Here is a 21042-nt window from a genome sequence, read left to right as displayed (position 1 = left end):
CGTACGGTGTCGAACAATCTACGACGTTTTTTACTTCATGGAAGGATTTAAACATTCTGAATTCAGCCATTTTGCCTTGTAAACTTCAGTACAATACAAGAAAGCAAATATAGGAAGCAAATTTATTTGTGTGAATTTGTTATGGCTAAGTTGAAACTAGTTCGTATAGTGTGATCGTCCGGGTGAGAGTAGTTAAAGGTAAAGGTAAAGGTAAAGCAACTTTATTTATACACGGTTTGTGTTTAAAGCTAGAAGCTTGTGGGGCCGTGTATATGAAACAAATGCTAAACAAATATAATAAATAAACATAACATGATTAAAAATCCCAACTGGCAGGAAGCAGACCAGTTCTGACAAGAACTGTTGTTGGTGACTGACGTTTCGACAACCTGAGCGGAAGTCATCTTCAGAGTCAAGTGAAAAGTTGTTGTCAGTCGATGATGTTATAAGTCTGGTCCGTTGAAGCTGATTGGTCAGATAAGCCGTGATGTTATTGGCTGTAAGACTCGTGTAAAGTTTGTCATCAGTAATTGGTCAGTTTCGATCCGTCTATTGTTAGTCTAATTAAGTCGTTCTGTTCCATCTATTGTTAGTCAAATTAAGTCGTTCTGTTGGCGGTTCGTTTGTCGCCTACGAAGTACTTAAATGTCACACCCTACGAAGTACTTAAACGTGACCCGACGCCTGCACTACAACGTAAACTTAACAACAAACTACTTACGCTTAAAAAGACCAACACTTTTGACAATCAACGTTACTACCGACTGCGGTGCTCAGTACCGCAACCACCGAAACTTTACGGACTACCGAAACTGCACAAGCCGGGTATACCGATGCGACCCATAGTCTCGTTCTGTGGGTCCCCTACGTACCAACTGTCTAAATACCTGACGACTATACTGCAACCTCTTACAGACCAATCCAGACGTAAACTATAATCTACTGAGAACTTTATAGACGCCATCAAGACTGTACAGATACCTGACCACTACAAACTTGTGTCTTTTGATTTGAAATCACTGTTCACCAGTATTCCAGTTCAATTGGCTCTACAGTGCACCGAGACCGCTATCCAACAATCTACTGTTACATTACCGCTACCGACTGAAGACATTATGGACTTACTGAACCTCTGCCTTACATCGACTTACTTTCAGTACAACGGAAAACATTACAAGCAGTTGCACGGAACAGCCATGGGGTCGCCGGTTTCCGTTGTTGTTGCAGAAATTGTGATGCAAATCATCGAGGAACGCGCCCTTGCAACTTGCCGACAAACGATACCGCTCTGGTTATGCCGTACACAAAGACGAAATCGACGACTTTCACAAACACCTAAACGAACAGAACGCCGACATTCAGTTTACCAGGGAGATCGAAGAAAACGGAAAACTTCCTTTTCTTGACTGTCTGGTAAGCCGCGGCAACAACGAAATACGAACTACAGTGTACAGAAAACCGATGCATACCGACAGATTACTGGACGAAACATCCTACAACCCGACTTCCCACAAAGCTACGACTATCAAGACTTTGACGAGACAAGCGCAACTAGTTTGTGACACACCAGACAGTTTATCTCACCTTGACCGTGTTTTTCCACAAGAACAACTACAATACTGACTTTATTAGACGCAATACTCACAGAACTACTGAAACTGACAGAAATCTGACATATGCTACTACAGCGACTTTACCCTACATCAAGGGCACTTCTGAGACTATTGCGCGTATCCTACAACCCTACAATATCCGTGTAGCTCACAAACCTATAACAACGTTACGACATTTACTGACCAACGTTAAAGACAGGGACGAACCTAACAACAGATGCCTATCAACAGATGTCAACAACTACCGGCACCTTACAAACGACTTATTCACGACGTAAACAGAAGCAACAAACGAACCGCCAACAGAACGACTTAATTTGATTAACAATAGACGGAACAGAACGACTTAATAAGACTAACAATAGACGGATCGAAACTGACCAATTACTGATGACAAACTTTACACGAGTCTTACAGCCAATAACATCACGGCTTAACTGACCAATCAGCTTCAACGGACCAGACTTATAACATCATCGACTGACAACAACTTTTCACTTGACTCTGAAGATGACTTCCGCTCAGGTTGTCGAAACGTCAGTCACCAACAACAGTTCTTCTCAGAACTACTCTCACCCGGACGATCACACTATCTGAACTACTGATACTCCTGGGTTCAAACCATTTACTTTATTAAGTTGAAACTGAAAAAGTAAGTTGCCCGCTCAAAGTGATGTTGTTCGTTTGGAAACCACACCAGAGGTTTTCCAAGGTTTTCTTGACAGGTAAACCACCTTGAAACAACGTTGAATTGGCTTAGAACTTAGTTAAAGCGAGTATTTCCTTTATCTTTGCTCAAATTGTGCAATTTTGTATGAATTATGCGATTTTTGATGAATTATGCAAAAAGTTGCGATTTGAGATCAATTATGCGAAATCGCAACATCGCATAATATCAGAAGCCCTGCCTAAGGCACTTTTGCTACACAGGGCTACTGGAAACTAATGCAACCGGTGTACAAATAAATGTGTTATTTTGACCTAGTTAACCCATTGGCGCCTGTGCCGGCCGAGCGAAAACCACCCCCAAAATGCCTGTGCCGGCCTCAGCCGGCCTTGAAAACCACGTGTTGGCAAATGCCCTTTCACTCCCTCCCTTGAGTTTTTTTGGTTCTCCTATTGTTCTATAGATAATAAAGGCAAATAAACCAATCAGAATCCGTTTTCTGCGCATATTTTTAGGGAACTCTAGGGGTCCTAGAAAGAAGGTTTTTCGTCTTATTCCGTGCGTTGAAAATGTACATGGAAATCATGGAGTCGCGCGGCACGTATTTACAAACTTCCAAGGCCTTGTTTTTTATTCTGAACAAGAAAAATACCATCTTTTGGACTTAAAACGGAAAGGAGAAACACTATAGAATTTTAAAGTGGCCCTAAAACGGAAAACCATGGAGTACAGAGTGCTAAAACCTTGTTGATGAATGATTTATCTTTCCTTCCACCGTCGCGAAGACATGGTGTAATGGCGCTTACAAATGTGTTTTGAATTCAAATCACGGACTTGAACACGGACTAAATGCGGCTTCTCAAGTCTTCTGAGAACGAAATGGTAATGTATTGTTATTGCTTCGAACTTGGATGTAATTTTTTGAACGATCGGTAAATCCATTTAGTGTACAATTGACTCAAAAAGCTCTCTGCTAAAATTAAAACTTCGCTTTCAACATGAACATGTAAATAATTAATTCTGCCGTGCAGTACAGCACGGCTCGAAAAATTTCGATATTCTGACGCTTGTGAACAGATTTCTTGACTTCATCCGAACTAAAAATAAATTCTAAACAAAGTTTCTTTCAAGGTTCTCTCATTTATCCATTTTGAGTCCGGAATTTTAGGCTTTTGAAGGCAAACAGATTTGTTGCGCGCGTGTTGTTATCTGAGATCTTTCTTTCGGGAGACTTGCTTCTTCATTGTCTAGCGTCGCTTTGTTTTGAATCATGTCTATCGCTTTTGAAAATTACAACAGTGCTTCAGAATATACAAAGGAGTATGTCTATTAACATTAGTAGTAAACGAACGCGTGGAAAGCGGTCCTAGTGTTGATTTAGTAGTCTGAATTCTGTAATTTTGTAAGCGTTTTTTATGCTTTTCCACGCCGCCGTGATTTCAAGATAATTTATCATCTCGAATTACCGGTTTTCTGCACCAAGAAAAAAGCTTATTGTTATTGAATTAATGACAGAGTCAGTTGTACAGATTGTAAACCTATCTATTACCAGACTATTTTACGATTTTTCTTAAAGGAGAAGTTCACTCCAGAATGGCCATTTATTTTCTTTACGCCAATAAAAAGTTTATACAAAGATACGTTATCCACCAAAATTTCAGCCTCCAACATGCACTATAACCCTACGAAATCTTTCTTTGAAGTAGCCCAAAACTTGACAACTGAACCCCGCCATCTTGGAGCTGGTAATGTATGCGTGACGTCAAAGAGCTCAGCCTGAAGTTTGGCGGGGAAATTTAAATACTCGAAACTCCTTGTTTCTTTTTATTGGCTTTTGTTTGTCAAAATGCCTGTTTGTGCAGCACCATTTTGCTCACACAGAGCTCCAAGAAATACAAAAAGAGGTGTTTTATTTTCACCGTCTTACGATATTTAAAAGAATAATTGCTCAAAAGCGGACTCCTTTGCCAGACCCTGGGAACCAGGTTGCTCGGTTGCTCGAGGAACGCGCGCGCGTGAGACCGCGCGTGACGTACTTTCTCGTTTTGCTTTTCATTTAAACCATTTCAGCCAATAGAAAGAAAGCATGTACATGTAAGGAGGAAACTAAAGTGTCTTAATTAAAATTCGCAATCATTTTCTCGTTTAAATGTCTCTATAAAGTGTGGCTGTTTACATTTCATAAAAGAAATTGTTGCTGTAATGTAAACGCTTGGGAGTTTTTAACAACACTCACTCTATGTGATTCTCTTGTGTTTTTAAAAATTCCCAAATGCTTATATAACTCAACAATGCATGTTTTATTTTTTTAATATATTTTTTTTGGAATTTCCTAATACTTATCATAATAGATTGTTTCTTTAACATTTAAATTTGTATTTCTTACTTCCATATACCATTATATTTTTAGACACTTTTGTGTATTACCATTGTTGTTGAGTTGTTGTTATAATTATTATTATTATTGTTGTTATTATTAACCACTTAATATTCAAGAGCCTCTTTCAAAAGAGAGACCTTTAACATGGTGTGCTTCCTCTGAAATGGAAGTGCCCCATAATTATTCGTCAGAGGGATTTTGCTGATGCAGTACAGTATGGAAAAACCACAAATTTCAAAGAAACAATTTTGAGTTTTATTGAAGCATTTTTTTATTTACTGACTAAAAAGATATTGTCATTCTTATGAAATAATTAAAAGGAATAATTAAAAGGAATAAATGTTGATTAATTGACAGAACCATTTGTTATCTACTGACTAAAAAAATATTGTCATTCTTTGAAATAATTAAAAGGAATAATTAAAAGGAATAAATGTTGATTAATTGACAGAACCATTTGTTATCTACTGACTAAAAAAATATTGTCATTCTTATGAAATAATTCCCCAAAAGGAATAAATGTTGGATATAATTCCTGCTTGCTGGTCTAATTACAGCTACTAGCATCTCTGGAATGACAGTGAACCTTTCAAAAAAATGTAAGAGTAAATATCAAAGTAAACCTGATTTGGTGGATGACCCCCGGTGAAACGTGCCGGGTAACGTTGAAGATTTTGCCTTTGCAAAGGGTGCTTTTCGTTTCACTGGTCAAACGGATGGTGCCTTAGTTACACATCACGGCCGAGGTTTGCCTGGACAACGCTGGGCGCATTTCTTTTGTTTGTTAATATTCAACGTTAACCTATTTTTTTCAAATTTGTTTATCACATAATCTGTTTCAATCTCCCGATATAGACAAGTTTTGTTTTATTTTGGTTTATAATCGTCAATTATTTTTCTCTCTTTAAACCAGCACTGCTATCTTTAATTCCTGCTCACTATAAAAAACCTTCAAACATGAATCTCCACACAAAACTACCTGATGTGCTTTGAAATTTGTTTGGCAGTTGAAATCTAAAGAAGTGAACCCATCAGGGTGAGACGAAAAAAGAAAACTCAGCTTGCCCCAAGGGCAAGCTGTTGTTTTATCTTACTAGCCCAAAGCTCTGAGAAGCTAGCCCGAAGGTAATTTGCATAATTAATTATATGCAAATTTAAAATTGATCTTCCTTTGGAGACAATAAAATTCATAAACATTTCAAAAGAAAAAGAAAATAATCTTACCACAAGAATTAAAACAAACACATAATTACGATTCTGAGGCAACTAACTTTGTAGCTTAATGTAGAGGATTACAAATATGATGGATCCTGAAACATACATTTCAGGAGACACACAAGAGACGCATACATGACGCATCCAATGCCTGCCATGCATTTCGGAGCGTTTTCAAAAACAGTCAGCCATTTGCAAGTTTTATGAAGTGATGGAGTTCTTTACCGCAAAGAAATACCATGGATTGTAGCACTATGCCTTCTTTTCTTATTTTGAAGTTTAGAAGCAAAGATCTTCCAATATAATTTTCTGGAAGGACACAATTCCTCAGAAAATGGTCGTTACTCATCTTAAAACAGAGGAATATAGTCGCCACATTCAAGTTGGCGACTAATAAAACCAGGAGTTTTAAACACCAAGGATGCAGTGAGTCACATTTTCGAGCCCCAGATTTTTCCCTCTAATTTGTCTGATGTACATTTATTTCTGAAGGTTGTCATCAGAAACAAACAATGTTTCTTGCCCGTCGGGCAAGTCGTGATCAGAATACGCTAGCCCGACGGCGATTCCACTAGCCCTGGGCTATCGGACAGCACTTTTGTCGTGCCCCGAGTCCCATTATGACGAATGATTATTAATTTTGCGGAACTTAATTTTCACGATTTTCAAAAAATCGCAAAATTAAATACCCGCAAAAATTTATTTTAAACGTTTTCTATTGCATTTTTTTGTTAATTACTTATTTTTGGCCAAATCGAGAAAATAAAGACCCGCGAGATATGCCTGTTCCATTTTTGCAAAATTAAGTTCCCGCGAAAATAAGTAACAATAAAGTAGACAATCAATACAAGCAAAGCTAAGGACTGGAATAGAAAGCAATCCGGTGGAAATCTAAAGCAGTAAACCCATGTTATTATACTTATAGGAAGTATGTGAAGGAAGGGCACCTTCTAACTAATGCAATCAGAGTACAAATAAATGTGATATTTTGACCTAGTTAAAATAGGTAATCCTAAACGGCTTTGGAGAGCGATCAGTTAATTACTGATTATTCATGTTATAAGTTATTAGCCTTCCTCATCCAGACACATGTGTAGTTTCTTTTCTGGATTTTGAGCACGTTAGCTTTGTTCCCAGTGATTCAAGTACTTTTCGATTTCCCTTCCCACTGGCCCGGTTCTTAGTCTAGGTGCTGGTGGGCGAGGTTTATTAGCTACTTTTACTTGCGCATGTCCGGCATGTTTGTGGGCTCTAGTTAGCAATAAACTTCCATACCCAAAGAAAGGATAAAGGTGTCTTGGTGTGTTCGCTATAGAGCGCAGAATTGATAGGTTTTGTTTCAACCTTTCTCAATATTAAGATACAAGCTGGATTTTTTTCTAGTTACTTGTTACACCACAAAACATTTTCTAGCCCATTCATTTTCGCAGATCTATGTACATAAAGAAAAATCACCTGTCCTGATTCATATAGTATTGTAAAAATGTGAGTCAAATCAACTTTGTTAATTGGCCCTTTACTCTAATATTTATTTTTTGAACAAAATGCAAATTCAATGATTGAATAACAGACAACACGATAAAAAAAAACTTTAAAGCGAGGGGCCACTCAATCAGAAAATTACCATCTTACATGAATATATAAAAACCTTCAGGGTGAACGAAGTGTCTTGACTCTGCTCCTAGACCGCCATCTTTGTACAGGAACATTGCAACACATGAACATCAACAGTCACTTGGAATCCACAGTCCGACCATATGGAACCTGTAATGTAAAAACCAGTCTCTTACAATGCTACAAAACAGCTAAGAAGGAAACTGAAATACTTTGGAAAGCAAAATGGACAATATATAAACTTAAAGCAAGGCAAAATGCACAGCCACATGTCTGCAGAATCTGATCTGCAAGCGAGTGGTTTGCAGTTCGACTTTACTCGTAGCGAACACCAAAATGCCTCTAATTTTTCTCGTAGCTTCCCGGAATGAAAAAAAAAATTGTGTAAACGAAGTTAATTTACTCACCTGGAGCTTTCTTTAGCGAGAAAAACTGACCAAAACTGAAGATGTTCGGTGCAATGGCTGCCAAGTCTGGAGTCAGAACATCGAGCTGGTGTGACGCTGAGTAACCAGGCGTGGTATTCCTTTGCCAGACCCTGGGAACCAGGTTGCTCGGTTGCTCGAGGAACGCGCGCGCGTGAGACCGCGCGTGACGTACTTTCTCATTACACGAAATTAACGCTACATGAAATTGACGTGGATTTTCAAACATTTCCGGTAATTTAAAACGCATCAATTTTTGGTAAAAATTGAAAAGCGATCTCTGGTGAAAAATTTGTTTAAAACGAGCTTTCGACTACCATTCTGTTGTCTTTAACGTGGTAGTCGAGAGCTTGTTTTAAACAAATTCTTAACAAGAGATCGCTTTTCAATTTCTAACAATGTCTTACCCTGGTTACTCATTTATTTTAAAACATTAATTTTTGTTAACGTTAATTTTCGCGCCATTAATTAAGTGGAGCGTTAATTTCCATGAACTTATTTTTAATTACAATCAATCTACTTGATAAACTTCAAGTGAAAGTCTGCGTGTGTTAGTTTAACTGTGAAGAACGCTCGACAAGAAGTCAGATTATTTATCTTAACCCTTACGTTTAGCATCGTTTAGGGAAAGTACCATGACCTCATTTAAGATTAAACGCCAAGTCAATGAAATAAAATTGTTCCTGTTGTCTCGACATTCTTTTTTCCTTTTTGTACGTCGCGTTTATTTCCTAGTTTTGAAATGTTACCCCCTAACGATAATTTTACTACAATAAGGTCACAAGAAACCAAGATATACTGCTGAGAGCTTGTGTGGATTTCAAATACAGTTGAGAATAATATCTTTTACTACTATCATTGAAAAGTTATCGTAAAACGTAAAACTTTACCTGGTGTCACTTTTTTGTCTTTCTAGTGCTTTAGAAAGCCATACGCGCAAATTTCTTTACAACGGTACGCGACAGACCGTTGAAAAGCCGCGAAACGTATTTTTTAACGTTTCTGGTATGGCTCGGATAAAGTTGTTACGCGTACCAAACAAATAGGACTGATACCTGGTCCCGGGGGGGGGGGCTACTTGCAAAGGTTTGATACGGGGAAGCTCCGCCCCGAGGTCCAACCCCTTACCCTTTTATATACCATTTTGACAGAAAAAGTACCCCTTTCGTATACCTTTTATTGAAAAAAGGTAGCCCTTTCACATACCTAAATGACATGACATATATACCTTACACAGGAAGTCTTATTCTCATTTTTATGTAGTGTTTAATAAATCAAAATGATACAGCTGTAAGATGCGTCTGTTCGAAATATTTTTATTAAAGACCCCTTTAAATACCTAAATGACAGATTTCCCTACCCTTTCACATACCTAATCTTGTGAAATCCCTACCCTTTTATATACCTGCAGCGTGAAAAAGGTACCCCTTTCGGGCGGAGCCTCCCCGTATAGGCCATTATAGGGAGTGCCCCCCCCCCCCCCGGGTACCTGGTTTAAGTGCGGGTAAAAGGCTTGGCACCTTGGCAAGCGTACGCCATTCTGCCTTAGTGCGCATGCCGCTATTTCATTAAACGTCACATACGAGTAGCGCATAGGGTCAAGGTATATGGTTGTTGTTCTAAAGGCAGCAGTGATGGCTTGTAACTCCCCTGTTAATGTCAAATATTTTCTTTATTATTATATTCAATATTCTCCTCACATAATTTGGATCAACTCTTCTAAGGCAGAATTTCAGTTTTCTTCTCTGGACACTAACGATCACGCACTCAGGAAAAAGCGACCAAAGAAGACTGCTGAAAGTCACGCTAGTTCTTCCATGAAGGTTAATGAGATTTCCTTGGGAAATGGCTGAGGAGGATATGAGGATGTTCAAGGTGGAGGGGGATTTTCTCACTGAGTTACTAAAGTAAATTATTGGTCACGTCAAGAAGTGTAGTTGTTTTTTGTTTGACGCGCAGGGTAGGCAGGGGGGGGGGGGGGGAGAGAGTGAAAGCACCTCGCAGGAGAAAGCGACACCGGAATACAATGCCTTCTCCAGAAAGCAAAAGATGTTTCACTATAAAGCTATCTCTGGGGGTACCAAGTAGAAATACTTCGTAAATCAGACGTTAACTTGCACCTCCCATTAAATGACACACTATATACGGTCGTGAACCACGTAACGTTCTCGTCATCTTCCTCCTATCCGCTGACCTTCTACCTAAAATGACTTTAACGGCAACAATGTTTGGTCTGGTTTTGGTCCGGGCAATATTTTCGACTAATTTCATGCCATCTCTTCATGAAAGAGGTGTTGCGAGTCATAAATACTTTTAACGGGGTGTCGAGAGCATGGCCTGGGGTCCGCCACATGTCAATTGAGGACTTTTTTCCGCTAATCCTATCTGGACATTCCCCCGGAAGTACAGTGCTTTTAATCTTCGATTTCTTTTATTTGGAAGTTGAGCGTTTCATTTTATCCCTGTTGTTGAAGAAAATGGTGACAGTGTCCCCAACAACCACAGCCGTGCTTATTACATTGACACTTACATAAAGAAATTCATTTTTATGTTGAGCTTTGTCGGAGGCGGGCATCTGTTGGCAGACTAACGCTCAAAACGTCAGCGTTTCCTACGGCGGTTAAACTACAGTCACTACGTTTTACTAGAGAAGTAAATGTTATCGAACACCTATTCCAGGTGCTCGGTCTGTCGGGGGAGAGGGGGGCCGAGAAAGATAAACAAAAAAGAAAAACTTTATAGCCGGTCTACGTAGACTAGCGTGGACGAACGAACCCTTCCCCATTCTTTGCACTGCTGCCGCAGTAGACGGCCTCGGTAAGCTTAGTAATATTCCATCTATTGATAATCAAGATATATTTTCTTCTTTTGGGGCCTTACCAGTATGATTTATGCAACCTGTCATTTTATAATATTTATTCTGTCACAAGGAGGGATTATTTTTTCCAACTTCCCAGTAAACATTTGGGTCATGATTCACGTTCAGACGTTTGTCACGGGTTAACGTTTCTTCAATCAGGTATAATTGAAAATGGAATTTCTATATAAACCCAACACCATTTGAAATGCCATTCTCAAACTGAAGTTATCTTAGTACACCAATACAGATAAATCTTCATGGGAATATGATCCAAGGGAATTCCTTTTCCATTAAAATGCTTTTCCATAACCTTATCAAAACATTCTTTAAAAGCTTTCTTATTTTCTTCACTACCACCTTCTAATGTGGAAAACGAAGCGAAATATTTATAGGCATGGTCAACAGAGCTAGGAAACCAATGCGTAAAGGTTACATTTTCCTTTGGAACGTTGAATAACTGGTGTGAAAGCTGGCCAACGGTTTCCAGCTTTCTCTGTAAGGTAAAGCCACAGAATAGTGCTCATTGACGGGCTCAATAAATTCGTAGAGATCTTTCAGCCACGGCACAGTAATATCCTCAATTGACCACGTTATGCCGAGGGATCCGCCTGCAATGAGAACTCGGTGGATCTCCTTCAGAGCTTCACGGTTGGTAAACCAATGAAAGCTCTGGGCAGCAATAACAGCATCCACACTTGAGTTAGGAAGGGCTGTAAATTAAAACAAACATCCAACTTTAAAGTAAAAATCAAACAGAAAATTCTTGCTGAGAAGTTGTCACCGCAATTCACTGCGCACAAGAATATAAAAGTACTGGCCTTCAACCAGCCGCTGTTCGGCTGGACGCGTGGACTGACCATTGTAAATTTCCTCCTGATTTCCACCAATCGGAAGGTCGCCTGCTTAAATCGTATAGACAGCATAAATCTGATTTTTCTAGAACAGAGCTCAAACTGCTGTAATGTATATGAAATGATTCATATATGAACTGCGGATGTATATGAGAGTGATAAATGATCGTCGCAGTGAATTTCCAATTTAAGCAATGGGAATAAAGAAGCCTGAAAAAAAAAAAAATTCAGGGCTTCAACGGGATTCGAGCCCGTGACCTCCGCGATACCGGTGCGATGCTCTACCAACTGAGCTATTGAAGCCACACATTGGGAGCGAGGTCAATTGTGAGTTCATATTTTCCCGTGAGAGGAGTGAAATGCTGTAATGTATATGAAATGATTCATATATGAACTGCGGATGTATATGAGAGTGATAAATGATCGTCGCAGTGAATTTCCAATTTAAGCAATGGGAATAAAGAAGCCTGAAAAAAAAAAAATTCAGGGCTTCAACGGGATTCGAACCCGTGACCTCCGCGATACCGGTGCGATGCTCTACCAACTGAGCTATTGAAGCCACACATTGGGAGCGAGGTCAATTGTGAGTTCATATTTTCCCGTGAGAGGAGTGAAATGCTGTAATGTATATGAAATGATTCATATATGAACTGCGGATGTATATGAGAGTGATAAATGATCGTCGCAGTGAATTTCCAATTTAAGCAATGGGAATAAAGAAGCCTGAAAAAAAAAAAATTCAGGGCTTCAACGGGATTCGAGCCCGTGACCTCCGCGATACCGGTGCGATGCTCTACCAACTGAGCTATTGAAGCCACACATTGGGAGCGAGGTCAATTGTGAGTTCATATTTTCCCGTGAGAGGAGTGAAATGCTGTAATGTATATGAAATGATTCATATATGAACTGCGGATGTATATGAGAGTGATAAATGATCGTCGCAGTGAATTTAAATTCACTGCGACGATCATTTATCACTCTCATATACATCCGCAGTTCATATATGAATCATTTCATATACATTACAGCATTTCACTCCTCTCACGGGAAAATATGAACTCACAATTGACCTCGCTCCCAATGTGTGGCTTCAATAGCTCAGTTGGTAGAGCATCGCACCGGTATCGCGGAGGTCACGGGTTCGAATCCCGTTGAAGCCCTGAATTTTTTTTTTTTCAGGCTTCTTTATTCCCATTGCATAATTGGAAATTCACTGCGACGATCATTTATCACTCTCATATACATCCGCAGTTCATATATGAATCATTTCATATACATTACAGCATTTCACTCCTCTCACGGGAAAATATGAACTCACAATTGACCTCGCTCCCAATGTGTGGCTTCAATAGCTCAGTTGGTAGAGCATCGCACCGGTATCGCGGAGGTCACGGGCTCGAATCCCGTTGAAGCCCTGAATTTTTTTCAGGCTTCTTTATTCCCATTGCTTAAATTGGAAATTCACTGCGACGATCATTTACCACTCTCAGAGCTCAAACTGACGGATGCGAGAGTGCTGTTTGATATGGCACGTGTTCGCGTTTTGGAGCGTTTTAATCTTATAACCTTAAAATTTTACAAGAGAAACGTAAAAAAAATGAAACATGTCCATTCTCCGATATTTTTTCGAGGTTGAAATTAGTTTAAATAGACGTTAAGACCAGTTTCACTGCTCTCCTCCAGGCTTGATGTAAAATCTAAAATTTAAAAGGACGATATGGTGAATTTTGCAAGATTTCGGGAAGCCCAGCTGTTTAAATGCAAGCAATCATCTTGAAAATATAAAGGAATCAAATCAAACCCCACGAGCAAAACATTTTATAGCAAATTACAGGTGCCAATCTCTACAAACAGGAAACCGTGTAGAACAATTATCTGTGAACTTGCTAGGCATGCTAGGTGCTATCTTACAGCTATATTCATTTTTAAAAGCATCCTTATAAATATGGGTTATTGACCAAGCGTGAGGTCAAGATGGCAGGATATTGGCCAAGTTATTTTTTTGTGTGTTTATGGAAGTCGATGTTCATAAACATGCAAAACAATAATGAGGCCAATATCCTACCATCTTGACCAAAGAAGCTTGGTCAATAAAGGATTTATTATGATGAGGTTTTTTGAGCACCGAAAGGAAGCCAGTGCATGCACAATCAATAGCGCACGCTAAAATCATTTCATTGATTTTACAGTGTAATGGGTGACTATCAAATTCTCGAATGAATCGAGAAGAAGTAAAACGATGAGACAAAAGCGAAATTCACTTTTTTTTTAACCCTCACAGCGTGCGATCTCGAGCGGTCAAGATGGCTCCATCTCGACTGCTCGGCTAGCCAATCAGAGCACGAAATTTGCTTTATCTTGACCCCTCACGAAGCTAGTCATATAATAATGCAACATACTGCATGGAAGCTTGGAACTGTTGCACGCCCTGCTAAAACAAAAAATCCGCAGTAAGGAGTCTGCCTGTCATGATTCTCCGTAACATTGCTTCGCTTATTCTCGGAATTTCTCTAGACGCTTGATACTCCTATGCCCGTCATAAAATAAATCCATCTAAAAATGAACTCAGCGCGCACGCTGCTGGTAACATTTCGTCCGCAGTGTTGGCGCGAGAAAACCAGTAACAACGCATAAATTCAATTTTGAATTTACGTCACAGACATGATCGGCCACTCACGCGTCCAGCCGTATCTTCCCGGGGAGGAACAAAGACCGGAATCAAGAGAGCGACAGAAACCGAGCCTAGACTTAAACACCAATGAAATTACTAATATTCGCCGCAGTTTACTTTCTAATCCAATTAGCTACTTTGGAAACGAGAACAAACCTGGTGCGAGTCTCGTCATCCGATGGTTCTCTATTACGAAAGTAAACTGCCGGATATATTTATTGATTAATCAACTATTAAAGTTTACACCATAGCGAATTAGTGTATTAGCGACCTAGCGGATTAGTGGGTTCACGGAGGACAGCCCACAAACAAACTATCGCAAAGGTGCATTTTGCACTAATAGTACCATTTTAGATGATGGAGTACAGTAGATTGTGTTCATGGTGGCCATATTGGAGGAGTAGAACAATAAAATGATTTTCCTTAAAGAAAAAAATCATTTTTATGCAAATATCTTTTATTGTTTGACACCTCCAACATGGCTGCCATGAAAACACTCTATTGATTAAAAATGTTCATTTTCGGAAAATAAGTGTGAACAAGGCATAACCTCTGAATGATTAGTGCTTCATTTTTGCATAAACTTTTTTGTGGTAAGCAAATTTTTATACAAGGAATAGGCCGAATACCGCTTAAAGTTCTGTTAGCAACAACGTAAACTTTTCTTCAGAAAATAAGAACCTATTAAGAACCTAAATAGCCTAAATTTGCGTTACCTACCATTTATGTTAGAACCTTTTTAAGCTAACCTTGAAAAATTAGGTTCTTACTCGCGGGTTTTTACTGTATGACCTCAATTTTGCAATTGCCCGTTGTTATACTAAAGACGATTTACCCGTCTAGACGAGCTTCGGCAAAAATTTTTTTGCTCGTCTGGTTATGCGTCTCTAGTATAAAGACGGGCACAAGACGAGTTACCCGTCTAGACCAGCTACTTTTCGAAATGCATCTTAAAAGACGGATGACGAAAGGAAGCTCGCCTAGACGTGTAACTTGTCTTGTGCTCGTCTTTATACTAGAGACACATAACCAGACAAGCAACAAAATTTTTGCCGAAGCTCGTCTAGATGGGTAACTCTTCTCTGGTATAAAAACCGGTCAATAACTTACGTATTTTCTCGGCAGTACATTGGATAACTTCCGTATCAGGTACCACCTGTTTAAATTCCTCGCACATGTTCTGATGTGGTTCGCTGGCAATTACTTTCACATTCTTGCCCTCTAAGACATTCAACATCACCTGAGTAAATTTTCCGGTGCCACAGCCGACTTCCAAGATTGTGAAAGGGCGATCCTTGGTGCCGTTCTGCTTTACGCCAAGATTGTTTAAAAAGAACTCCACAGCTTCGACAGGATAGCCTTGTCGAACATTCTCGTAGTTAGAAGCCCCAGTAAAGGCTCGTTGTACGACCTCGGAAAGAATTTGATTGGGTTCAGACATCGTTCCTAAGGAAAACAGAAGCGGACATGTTAACACAAGTACTGACGGTAAACAAGACGAAAGGACAGATTTTTTGTAATTAAAAATAAGTGCGCGGGCTGTGTAACCTATCACATAGACCCCACGGGTACTAACATTTCTTTGCCTCATTCGGATGTTTGAGTTAGTGACCTTGAGATAAAAGACAACTACCGTATTTATTCGATTTAGCGCCCAGCCTCGAATAAGCGCCCACCCCAGAAAGTTCGCTAATTGGCCTTAGTGACAATGAGACTGAAATTGACTAAGTACTATAAGTACTACTAAAACGGATTTTGCGCTTCTTTACCTATATCCGAAAATGGATTAATCTCGGATCAATAATCTGAAGAATCCACACTCCGAGTGGATACATCAGATCATATCTGAATCTGGATGTTTAGGATTCATGATCCGTGCGTTTCTATGGGAAAGGATTCGAAAAAGTACATTGGCCCAGCGGTTTTTGAATTGCTGTGAAAATACGGGTTCGCTCTTTGTAAACATTGTCATAACGGTAAGTTTTCAGGCGCTTATTTTGATCAAAATACAAAAACAATTCACGGTAAAAGGAAACGGTAACTTGATCAGTAATAAGTGTCATTCTAAACTGGATGCAAGTTTTCTTGAACAGCCACCTTGTGCCTACGGAAGCTGTATCCTTTTGAAATTGTCACGAGGGAAGTTTGCATTAATCATCTCGCATTCTTCGCTCTCAGATGCGTTCTTGCTACATTGTACTTGAGGCTAAAGAAGAACTATTTCGACGTGTGATTTTTGCGAAAGATTTTGTTGCGAAATTTGCTGGACATCGACAGAAAATAAATTTGTGCTGATATGTTATGTTCTATGCGAAATGTGCTTACGGGGTTGTCATGGCAACGGATTCTTCGTTTCTTTGGGAGCAAAGTATCCGCGTGATCTGAGATCCATGTTCCAATTTGGATTTTCCCAAAGAAATGCACCCCTAAGAGACTTCCCCGAAGACCGAGTTTTCTTGTATTTTAAAGAAACGTTCAATGAACAGTTAAAATTCTGTTTTGGTACATCTTCACGTTTTGTCATTACTTATTGTTTTGTTGCAAAATAAACTATATTGATTATTGATTATCATTGATTGATATCGCCGGAAGTTACAGTCTGGCTAGTCAAACCGGGCCACGTGGAAGAAAGTTGAACAATCAAAACGTTTGATACATTGAGAAGTAGTTGAGAACAATAGATGGCGATCTTTGTAACAAATTTTGTGACCTTAGTGAAGGCAAATAAAAAGTCTGTTTTACATGAATTTTCATGATATCGACTCCACTATACTGTATACACTCTACAGATCACATCCTTGGCGGCAAAGTATCATAAAATTTAATTTTACCCATCTCGAGTAAAATTAATAAATATGATGCTTTGCCGGCCGTCTGGAGCTATTGTTAGCAAAACAACAACGCGTGTTTGGTGTAATCAAACTGACAAATTCGAGTAAAGAAAAAAATATGGAATCTGGAACCGGAATCTGGAAAACAAAATCGGAAAGACTAGAGAAATCAAGTTCTTTAAAACCAAAATATTACGTTGTTTAGTTCGTTCCTGATAAATCTAGGTCTCAATTTTTGAAAAATAATTCTCTGTTGACCGAAATTCCTACAGCTAGAGGGCTGTGGCTATAGAATCTCAACAACTAAGTGTGTAATGGGAGAGTAATCGAAGTCTCATTTAGTGCACGGTCTCTTCAATAAAAGAGCCATTACATCTTACCACAGAAAAATATAATAAATATCTAGAATTTATGATGCATCACTTATCAACGACATTCCAGTTACAGCGTCGAACCATTGAATCATTCTGTTCTCACGGGTGGTAATTTTTTTTATCACGAACTGAAATAACGCGTTTCCTCCTACAGAAACGAAGCGAGATTTATTACTTGAGAGCCTCTTAAAAGTGATTTATTTCAGCTCAATCGGCAAAATACCATTAAATCGGGCATCTGGGATCAAGAGCGTTCTGTATTGCTATTCAAATTTCTCAAACACCGGGCAAACAGCAGAAAAATAATAACATAGGCCGTCTCACATTAAACGAGATTTTTTGCACACAAAATGTATCAGTGTTGCAAATCACCACCAAATATCGATGTCAAGTATTGCATTAAGATAAGCTATACGAATGAGTTACTTTATTCTCCTCTTCGCTAGATATCTAGATACGTCAGATTTTCTTGACCACATGTTGAACGCCATGCAGCTTCCACGTGATCCACCAGTCCACGCAAATGTTTAACGCACTGACGTCAATGTTCTAAGAATGGCCTGGTAGTACTAACAGCCATAGACAAATGTGCAAGAATCGCGTTCCGATATGTGTGCTGGATAAATCACTATAAAGTGGACTGTGTGGTTTATGATGAACACTTTTTACATTGGATAGCGATTCTATCTGAGATAGAGTTATCCACGGCCACGTTTTGAAAATCGTTTTCACGTCAAGCTCTTTCGAGAACAATGAGAAAAACAACAAAAATTTCTTCCTTTTAATGTCTTTATTGGACGTCACTGTAGTAGTGAATCATTTCTCTCATCACCCATTCTCATTCCGGTTTCCGGATTCCGGATTCCGGAATCCCTATTTTACGGTTGCCCTTCGAGTAACGCAACAAAGCACAGAAGCAGACAAAAAAATCGTCAAAATGGGGTGCAGTTGAGCTCGAAGAACGCAAATCTCAACCATTCAAACTAAGGGGAACTTAAAATTAAACGAAGCCACAGCTCTCAATGCTTAGAAACTACGGCAGCCTTGAAAAGACTCGGATATTATACATTCAATTCATTAATACGCAGAAGTTCTTTAATACGGCTCGTCATGCGTTTCTAGCCTTGGCTATAAACCGCAGGCTAAAAGCAAACAGAATATCAGAAATATCAGAATATCAACTAGAAAATCCACTGTTCCTACCCATTTTAAAGACTATAAAGGATTTTGCATCAAATACGAGCCGCGAGGCAAGCAAACACGATGGCCTAAAGATACTATACAACGGCTCCAGAGAGTGAAATGTTTCGATAAAATCTTTCATTCATTTCGCGACATCGAGCCAGCATCAGGCCCTTTGAAATACAACAAATTTGTTATTGATCGCCTAACTTGCGATCAGCGTCCTTAGAACTCCTAATCGGAGGTTATTGATCGCTCGGAAAATTGCTCTTGCTAAACATCCTGCAGGGACATGTTACCTTATCAAATAAACGGCATGCAGTGCATGCAGAAGCGATGACGTTTCACAAAGGGTCTAACATAATTGAGGGCGTGATAAAGACTGTTATCCAATTCCAGTGTACATTTTTTTAACCTAAGAAGCAATGTTGGTGATTGTCTAAATAGCATAGTTAGGATATGATGGAATTCAAATAAATACAGAATTAACAGTAGTTATAAATTCACAGGCCAAAGATGCAAAGTTAATAATACATTTTCTACGTAGATTTGCTCAATTGAACAACAGTAGATTGCGTTATATTGTAGTGTGTGACTTCCGATAAACGACATACGATACGCGGGAGTCAGCTTTTAAGCTGCGAGAAAGGTCAAATGGTCTCTTGCCCATCGCGGCCCTTATTATTATAAGAGTTAGAAATTTCTGTCTACTTGTTCTAATAGATCCCATCATATGTAATTAGTCTCTTTCGTTTATACATTGTAGTGTTCCATTCTAACTACACGGGAGTATTTTGCTTTTATGTTCTACGCGGCGATTTCTTGTTATCAATTTAAACTTGATTTCTGTTCGACCGAAACAGACAAAAAGATCGGGTAGGTCTTGCGATGACAATAAGCGATTTCCTGACGTCATCGCTTAAAAATGTCAAATCACTTCGTTACCTTAGCTTGACTCCTTGACGATTCAATCTTCAAATGCAAAGTTTCGCGGTCTCCCGGGGGGGGGGGGGGGTACTTGACCTAAGTTTAGGTATAGGGGTGCCGCTGGAGGTTTGAAACCCTGACCCTGTTTAGGACAATAAAAACTTAAAATGCCTACCCTGTGTAAGACAACACTCCCTATTCTAAGACCCTATTTAGGACAAAGGACAACATCAACAATCATTTACGCTTTATGGTGATTGCGTCCCATACGCGATGTTTGAAGCATTGAAATGCAAAAACGCCTATCCGGCCGAATAAAATAATGCTTTCTATTGAAGCGAAAGCGAAAACAATGTAAATACATGGACGACAGTCTTGCAGCCATACCCTGTCTAGGACAGCTTCAGGCCCTGTTTAGGACAGAGGAGCTTGAAATTATATACCCTGTTCAGGACCGGAGGAGTTAAAAACCATACCCTATCCAGCGGCACGTCCCCGTATAGGCCATATAGGGGAGTGCCCCCCCCCGGTCTCCCGGGGCGCGGTCTCTAGCACTGACTGCCTTGAAACAAAGATCTATTAAACGGACCATAGATATTACGCAATGTTTTTATGCTATTGTGGCGAAGTAAGGATTTCGTGACAAGTGTTGCATATATTTCATCAGTCACGCATGTTTAGGGTTTTCTTTATAGATTTCGTATCGAATTTTCTGTAGCTTCCTGTGGTTAGACCGCAACAGAAACCCTTTTATCCTTTTAAGGCCGCTTTGGTGACGCCTTGACCCTCGGCTGTCTCGGCTGCGGTACACGATATAACGCCACAGGGCGCTGAAACAGAAGCAATCGCGCGTACAAATACGTCAGGTCACGCTTGTTCGCAGATGGTAACGCAAGTACAACTTGCGTACAGACGTGCGTTGGGTTGCCAAACGGACATGCAAGTTTAGTTGCAAGTGCACGCAAAGTTTGCAAAAAGTCATTTAAAATGCTCTGAGGTACAATCCAGTATTTGAAGACTGAGAAAATTGTGTTTTACGATGGGGGAGGGGGAGGGAAAAGGAAACTTTATTTTACCAGGGGTATCCATTTGATCTCGACCAAAGTGAGCGCAAGTCAACGCAAGTGCACGTAAGTCCTGGCCAAATGGAGACGCAGGCTGACGCAAGTTCGTAACTTGCCGTCTGGTCAGGACTTAAGAACGAAAAGATGCTAAATTTACAGCACTTTGACAATGTTATGACGCAATCTGTCATCAATAACAGGACAGTTGCATAAAAGACTGACGTTCATTCATTAAATATATAATAATTAAAAGCTCCAATCTTATGGGGTCGTCCAAATTTCGTATTATTAATCTCCAAAAAACCGAACGCTTACTGGTTGAGGTCAGGTTGCGAATCCGCCCCCACCCTACCCCCTCCACGGGACCA

The 21042-nt window shown here is 39.6% G+C and overlaps 1 pseudogene across 1 annotated transcript; it reads right to left on the bottom strand.

Annotated features, from left to right (window-relative positions):
- Positions 1-10980: 10980 nt before the first annotated feature.
- Positions 10981-19680, bottom strand: LOC144648677 (uncharacterized; annotated as a pseudogene). Its single transcript, XR_013569726.1, has 3 exons — positions 19629-19680; positions 15407-15742; positions 10981-11484 (listed from the first exon to the last, which is right to left on the bottom strand). The product of XR_013569726.1 is annotated as an uncharacterized LOC144648677 (transcript).
- Between the last annotated feature and the right edge of the window lie 1362 nt (positions 19681-21042).

Source organism: Oculina patagonica, chromosome 4, assembly GCF_052425735.1.
Source record: "Oculina patagonica isolate OP01 chromosome 4, crgOcupat, whole genome shotgun sequence".
NCBI classification, from domain to species: domain Eukaryota; kingdom Metazoa; phylum Cnidaria; class Anthozoa; order Scleractinia; family Oculinidae; genus Oculina; species Oculina patagonica.
This window is presented reverse-complemented; position numbering and strand designations above follow the sequence as displayed.